The sequence below is a fragment of the Mchenga conophoros genome, linkage group LG3, assembly GCF_057382185.1.
Source record: "Mchenga conophoros isolate Kocher_MC1m ecotype Shallow Benthic linkage group LG3, M_conophoros_male_GT1.1, whole genome shotgun sequence".
Taxonomy (NCBI): domain Eukaryota; kingdom Metazoa; phylum Chordata; class Actinopteri; order Cichliformes; family Cichlidae; genus Mchenga; species Mchenga conophoros.
The window spans coordinates 2,006,270-2,014,190 of NC_140528.1; the positions used below are offsets into that span (position 1 = coordinate 2,006,270).

Consider the following 7,921-nt stretch of genomic DNA (forward strand, 5'->3'; position numbering starts at 1 on the left):
TGTTGTTTGAGAACAATATTAACGTTTCACATCATTATAACACAAGAGAAAAGGGTATTGGCATTAGCTACTAGTGCTTATTCACCTCAAATTACCTTTAGCTGCTAATGGCAGCCTACTTAGCATTAACTCCTCACTAATATAATGCTAATTTACATCAAATTAGCATTAACTGCTCATATTGTTATAAGGAAAGAGAAAACGGTATTAGCATTTGCTGCTAATAATTATTCACCCCTAATTAGAATAAGCCGCTAAAAGCAGCCAACTTAGCATTAATTCCTCACTTTGTTGTTACCCAACGGAAAAGAGTATTAGTATTAGCTGCTATCATTTTTAATAAGTAAGAGAAAACAGTATTAGCAGTAGCGCATAATGCTAATTCACGTCAACGTAGTATTAGTTAATAATGGCAGCCTACTTAGCATTAACTGCTCACTAATATAATGCTAATTCGCATCAAATTAGCATTAGCTGCTCAAGTTGTTATAAGGAAAAAGAGAAAACGGTATTAGTATTAGCTGCTAATAATTATTCACCCCTAATTAGAGTTAGCCCCTAATGGCAGTCTACTTAGCATTAACTCCTGACATTGTTATAATGCAGGGGAAAAGAGTTACCATTATCGGATAATGCTAATTCTCATCAAATTAGCATTAGTTAATAACGGTAGACTTCATATCATTAGCTGCTGTCATTCTTACAAAGCAAACAGTATGAGCATTAGCTGTTAATCCTTTTTCATCTAAAATTAGAATTAGCCACTAATGGCGTATTGTTAAAAAGTAAGAAAAAACATTGTTAGCATAAGCGGATAATGCTAATTCATCTCAAATTAGTATTAGCTAATAATGGCACCTGCTTAGCATTAGGGTTGCAAAGGGGCGGAAAATTTCCGGTAAATTTCCGAAAAGTTTCCGGTAAATTTCCATGGTAAGTTAAGCTTGGGAATTTTGGAAATATTCCATATTGGAAACTGTCCATGGAAATAATGGGAATTATGGAAATTAATGGGAATTTAGGAGAACTAACTGGGAATATATTATTTCCAAGCATAAATATAAACAGAAATCATAAGAAAACCTCCATGCAAAATGTTTTCAACAGATATTTAAACAGATTTATTTGTAAGTACAGTAGAATAGAACACGTTTCAATAACTTGTTTCATGGATGAATAAAAACAGAAATGTTGAGTTCAATATTACCATCCCCTAACCCCGCTCATTCAAAAATGCCCCCTGTCCAAAAATCTCCACAAAGTCCCATTCAAAAGGTTAAATGAAAAATGCCACTTATCCTCCAAAACGTCCCATTAAACATGCAAATCTTCCTTCAAGCAATCCTCTTTTCTCATTTTTGCTCAGTCAATAGACTCTTCCTGGACCTCATCATCATCCAACAACATGTCCACTTCCTCAGCATCCAACTCTGAGTCTTCCTCTTCAGTGTCACTTTCCAGCCTTGTTGAGGATGGCTCTGTGTCAGGCTCAAAGAGCCGTAGGTTTGCCCGAATGCCGACCAGCTTTTCCACTCTCACATTTGTGAGCCTGTTGCGAACCTTTGTGTGGGTGTTCCCAAACAGTAACCAGTTGCGCTCGGAGGCGGCTGATGATGGTGGGATTTGGAGGAGGATGGAGGCTACAGGTGCAAGGGCCTCAGATTCACATAGTCCCTTCCACCAGGTGGCTGCAGATATGTGCTGGCATGACTGCCATATTCCATCCCCTTTCCAAAGGCCTTGCTTTGTTCGATACTTTGCCAAACTGCCTAGAACTTTGCCTTTATCGAGACCCAGGTGGTCAGACATGGCTGTAATGACCGCATAGGCACCGTTGATCTCTTCCCCAGAAAGTATGCCCTTGTCATATTTGGGGTCCAGCATGTATGCTGCTGCATGCACTGGCTTCATGCAGAACTCCCTCCACTGTTCCAATGACTTGACTACAGCCGTTTCCTCTGCTTTCAGTAGTAGGGAAGTGGGCAGAATTGTCTGGATTTCTTCTTTGAGTTCTGCAAAAAGGCACTGGACATCTGACAAGATGGCACCATCCCCCTCTATCTTCGCTATTGCTGCTGCAATAGGTTTGAGGATTTTCTGACTGCTAGATACTCTTTCTCAGAACACATCATCCAAGATGACCTTCTTGATGTCACTGTCGATGCCTACAGACTGGGATATGGCCATCTCTTGCAGAGACTCCTTTCCCTCCAGAAGGCTGTCAAACATGATAACAACACCACCCCATCGCGTTATGCTGGGAAGCTTCAGTGTAGTACTCTTGTTCTTTTCCTTTTGCTTTGACAGAAATGTAGCGGAAGTTTCTTGTTTGCCTTTAACATATTTCAGAACTTGCTTCACTCTCTTATTCAGAGTGTCCATTGTTTTTAGTGCCATTATGTCTTTTAGGAGAAGATTTAGTGTATGGGCTGCACAGCCAATAGTAGTTATATGAGGGTAGGTCTCCTCCACTTGTGCCCAGGCAACCTTCATGTTGGCTGCGTTGTCAGTGACCAGTGCAAAAACCTTATCTGGTCCAAGGTCATTGATGATCACTTTTAGCTCATCTGCAATGTATTGGCTTGTGTGTCTGTTTTCCTTTGTGTCTACACTCTTGTAGAACACAGGCTGAGGAGTGGTGATTATGTAGTTAATAATTCCTTGTCCCCTGATATTGGACCATCCATCAGAGATGACTGAAATACAGTCAGCTTGGTCAATGGTCTGTTTCACCTTTGCTTGAACTCGACTGAACTCTTCATCCAGTAGATGAGTAGACAATGCATGTCTGGTTGGGGGAATGTATGCTGGTCGGAGAACATTCAAAAATCTCTTCCAGTACACATTGGATGTCAGCATCAGGGGTGAGCCAGTTGCATAGATTGCACCAGCGGAACACTCATCTGCGTTTTTCTGGCTATTATCATCCATAAAATCAAAGAATCCTCTGATGCCAGAGGGACCAGGAGCTGATGAGTGGGTATCTGACTCTGATACAGCTGAAACAGATTCATTTTCCCCTTGAGTGGAACTCCTGGCTGCTGCATGTGTTGGGCCTTGAGGAATTTTTTTGCACTTTGCAATGTGCTGCTGCATTTTTGTGGCATTCTTCACGTACGTCTTATCACAATACTTACACATATATACAGATTTCCCTTGTACATTAGCTGGTGTAAAATGTCTCCACACATCAGATAGCGCACGTGGCATTTTTCTGTAAAATAAAACAAGAGCTTGTAAAAATGCTAATGCAATGCAAGAGATCGTAATAATACAATTGCAATATGATAATAAACAGATATAAATAGTAAGGCTAGCTAAACAACTGGAATGATCTTCAAAACAAAACAACCAAATGAGGAAGCTAGCATCTTCTTTATGTTATACTAGCTATGGCTTATTTAGCATCTAACAGATGCTAGCATTGTATTTAGCATCTAACAGATGCTAGCATTGTATTTAGCATCTAACAGATGCTAGCATTTTATTTAGCATCTAACAGATGCTAGCATTTTATTTAGCATCTATCAGATGCTAGCATTTTATTTAGCATCTTATCATATGCTAGTATTTTATTTAGCATCTTATCAGATTGCTATCTACCAGATTAATACATTTTATGTGATATTCACAATTTAAACATTTAATGAATATATTTTCCCATAATATCATCAAAACTTACCTCACTTGTTAAGTCCACAGGCTCAAATGTGTGCCTTTAATACTCTTTGTCCTTCGGGCTCAAAAGTGTGGTCCATGTGTACATGTGATGGAGGCATGCACAGTGCCAGTAGGTGGTCTCAATAGCCATGCAGCAAGCTTGTGCTCTGTACATGTGATTAAGGAATGGCATGGATATTCAAGTGTATTTGAATTGCGTTTGTTTGTTTTTGTCAATACTATGCTAAAATATACTTTGCTCAACTATATTTAAGTTCCCTAAGAAGAGCCAACCTTCAATTTTGAAAATTCCCACTTTATTCCCATAAATTCCCGTTAATTCCCGTTTATTCCCATAAATTCCCGTTAATTCCCATGGAAAGATTCCATCTTGGAAAATTCCGGGAATTTTGCAACCCTACTTAGCATTAGCTGGTCACATTGTTATAAGGCAAGAAAATATGGTATTAGCATTAGCTGCCAATTTCTATTTACCTAAAATTAGCATTAGCCACTAATGGTAGCCTATAGCAAAAACTTCTTAATGCTAAATGAAGTTAATTAATGCTAAGTAAGTTTAACTGAAATTAAAGTAGTGTTAGCATTAGCTGCTGATATTGTTAAAAGGTAAGATAAAACATTGCTAGCAGCAGCGGATAATGCTAACACACATAATAATTAGCATTACCTAATAATGGCAGCCTTCTTAGCATTAGCTGCTCATATTGTTATAATGCAAGGGAAAAGAGTTGGCAAAAACAGTGTTAGCATTAGTGGATAATGCTAATTCACCTAAATTAGCATTAGCTAATAATGGCTACGTACTTAGCATTACCTACTAATATTGATATAAAGCAAGAAAATATGGTATTAGCATTAGCTTCTAATGCTTTCTCATCTAAAATTAGAATTAGCCACTAATGGCATCCTATTTAGCATTAACTCTTCACATCGCAAGGGAAAAATTAGAATTCAATAAAAAAAAAAGTGTTCACATTAGCTACTTGTATTGTTAAAAAGTAAGAAAAAGCATTGTTAGCATAAAGGGATAATGCTAATTCACCTCAAATTAGTATTAGCTAATAACGGCAACCTACATAGCATTAGCTGGTCACATTGTTATAAAGCAAGAAAATATGGTATTAGCATTATCTGCCAATTCCTATTCACCTAAAATTAGCATTACCTGCTAATGGCAGTCTACTTAGCATTAACTCCTCACTAATGTGATGCTAATTCACATTAAATTAGCTTTAGCATTAGCTGCTAGCATCAGCCTACCTAGCACTAGCTGCTCACATTGTTAAAAGGGAAGAGAATACGATATTAGCATTAGCTGGTAATATTTATTCACCCCTAATTAGAATTAGCCACTAATGGCAGCATACTTAGCGTTAACTCCTCACATCGTTGTAATGCAAATTAGGCTAACTTGCATTAAATTAGACTGCTGTTATTAGCTAATGCTATTTAGCAGTAGCTGCTCACATTGTTATAAAGCAAAGGAAAACGATATGAGCATTAGGTTCTAATGCGTATTTGCCTTAAATTAGACGTAGGTGCTAATGGCAGCCTACTTAGCATTAGCAGCTCAGATGTTATAATGCTAGGAAAAAGAGTGTTAGCATTAGCCGTTCACATTGTTATAAAGTTAAGGGAAATAGTGTTAGCATTAGCTACTCACATTTTTAAAAAAAGTAAGTGTTAGCATTAGTGCATAATGCTAATTCATGTCAAATTAGCATTAGTTAATAACGGCAGCCTATTTAGCATTAGCAGATAATGTTGACCTTGGCCCACTGGAAAAGTTAAGAACTAAAGATTTAGGAGGGTTTCTCGATAGCTCTTTCTCGTCTGAGAAACAAATGAATTCTGTTATTAAAACCAGCTGTAAGGTTTATATTGTTGATTGTCATTTATGCTTAGAAATATTTACTCATATATGCTTAGAGTTGTATAATCGATTGCATAATGATAGAGGTTTGATCCTGAGTAGTCTGTAAAGACTCTGTGTGCCTTCCAGAATGCTCTGGCATGCACACACCACTTGGGGCCATGAGAGAGGTCGTACCCTCTCTTACTGATTTATGGTGTAGGACAGGGGTCTCAAACTCAATTTAGCTGGGGGCCGCTGCAGGCAGAGTCTGGGTGAGGCTGGGCCGCATTAGGTTTTCCACAAGAAAGGCATGGTTAAAAAATTCCAATCTTCTCAAATCTCTTTATTTTTATTTTTTAACACAAAATATGAAAAATAAATAAACAAATTAAGAATTAATAAGAAAAAAAATCAATCTGTAATACATAAATAAAATAATAATAAGATATTTTTAGTCAGTGAACTTGTGTGTATCTTTCAGTCTTCTATATCTGCTGTATTTAGATTGAAATGTCTGTATTAACAGTTCTATAACCTTCTTCTGAACATGAATGGAACACTGTAGAAAATGAACTGTTCTTCTGAACATGGCTTCTCTTGCCTACTCCTTGCTGCTAGAGACCTGGCAGCGTTTCCTCTCGCATAGCCGAGCCAGATTTGGCCTGAGGGAGGAAGCAGTTGCGACCCTCAGTATGTCTTGAAGATGATCATCCGTAAGTCTGGACCTGTACTTGGACTTATTGAAGTTCAAAGTGGAGAAGAGCTTTTGGCACAAGTATGTGCTACCAAAAAGGCACATGGTCCGCTTGAACATTCGGGAAAGCCGAAGGAAACTAGGGCTCAATTCTCTCAAAGATTGTCCAAGCTTGTCTGCTTTTCCACTCACCTCCCTGAACTTTGCTTTGAGTTCAGAGTTGCACTGCAGCTCAATGAGCTCCATTTGAAGCACAGAAGGGGCATCTTGCACATCAAAGGAGAAGGGGTCCGCAAAAATGTGAAAGGTGGCTCTGTGTGTCTTGAAGTCAGCAAATCTGTGATCAAATTCCTCCTGTAGCCTCAAAATGACATCAACATACTCGTCAGCACTGAATGGTGTGCCTGCATCCACGAGTGCCTTGCATGCTGGGAAATGGCAAAGGTTTGTCTGAGAGAGCTGAGCTTTCCAGAGCGCCAGTTTTGTGGAGAATGCTCTCACGTTGTCATAGGCAGCACTGACAAGTTGCCCCTGGCCTTGTAACGTCTTGTTCAGTACATTAAGCTCATGTGTCATATCAACAAGAAAAGCTGAGTCCATGAGCCATTTGGGATCAGTTAGCACAGGAACACTAACTCCATCCTTCTCCATGAAGGCTTCACTTCTGCTCTCAACTCAAAAAGTCTCTTTAATACATTTCCCCTGCTGAGCCAACGTACCTCAGTGAAGTCGAGCACATCCCCATATTCTGACTCCATTTCCTCTAAAAAAGCACAGAACCTTCGGTGCTTTAAGCCCCTGGATCTGATTTGGTTGATGCATTTCACAACAATAGACATCACATTGTCAAACTTCAGGCATTTGCTGCAAAGGACCTGCTGATGGATGATGCAGTGCAGAGCAATGGCCTCCTCCACGCCTTCCTCTTCCAGTTTGTTTTGTGCCACCAGTCCATGTTTCCTCCCTGTCATTGATGGCGCTCCATCTGTTGTTATTCCAACAAACCTCTTCCATGGCAAACCAACATTCTCAATGGCATCACACAGCTTGTAAATATCTGCTGAGCGGTGGTCTGGCCATGCATTGGAATTACTGTGAGCAGCTCCTCCATCACTTCAAAACTGTCATCAACACCACGGACATACATTGGGAGCTGGGCAGTGTCGGTGATGTCTGTGGTCTCATCAAGAGCGACTGAGTATACACTGAAACATTTGGCTTTCTCACACAGTTGGTCATAAATGTCACTTGACAGGTCAGAAATGCGATCTGCTGCGGTGTTGGCAGAAAGGCTGATGTTGCTAAACTGACCTTTCTTTCCCGGACAGACTATATTTGCAGCCTGCAATATGCACTTTTAGACAAATGCACCTTCTGTGAATGGCTTCCCTGCTTTAGCAATCATCTCACTAACCACGTGGCTCCGACTGCTGCATTATTCTCTTTGGTTGCTTTCTTGGAGAAATCTTGCTGCCTCAGTAGATCTGTTTTAAGACTGGCAACCCGGTGCGCTCTCTCGTCTCCCTGGTATTTTGCATCCAGCTCAGCATGTCTAGTTGTGTAATGACGTTTCAAATTGTATTCCTTGTGCAGCGCAACTTTCTCTGTGCAAATAAGACAGGTCGGGGTGCCCCTGTGCTCAACAAAGAAATATTGCATTTCCCACTTTTCCTGAAATTGTCGGTGCTCAT

General features: G+C 39.7%; 1 protein-coding gene across 1 annotated transcript in view; it reads left to right on the forward strand.

Moving 5' to 3' along the window:
* Nucleotides 1-7,921, forward strand: part of LOC146576963 (uncharacterized) — a 29,286-nt gene that overhangs the window by 18,307 nt on the left and 3,058 nt on the right. The gene's annotated exons all lie outside the window — the stretch shown is intronic.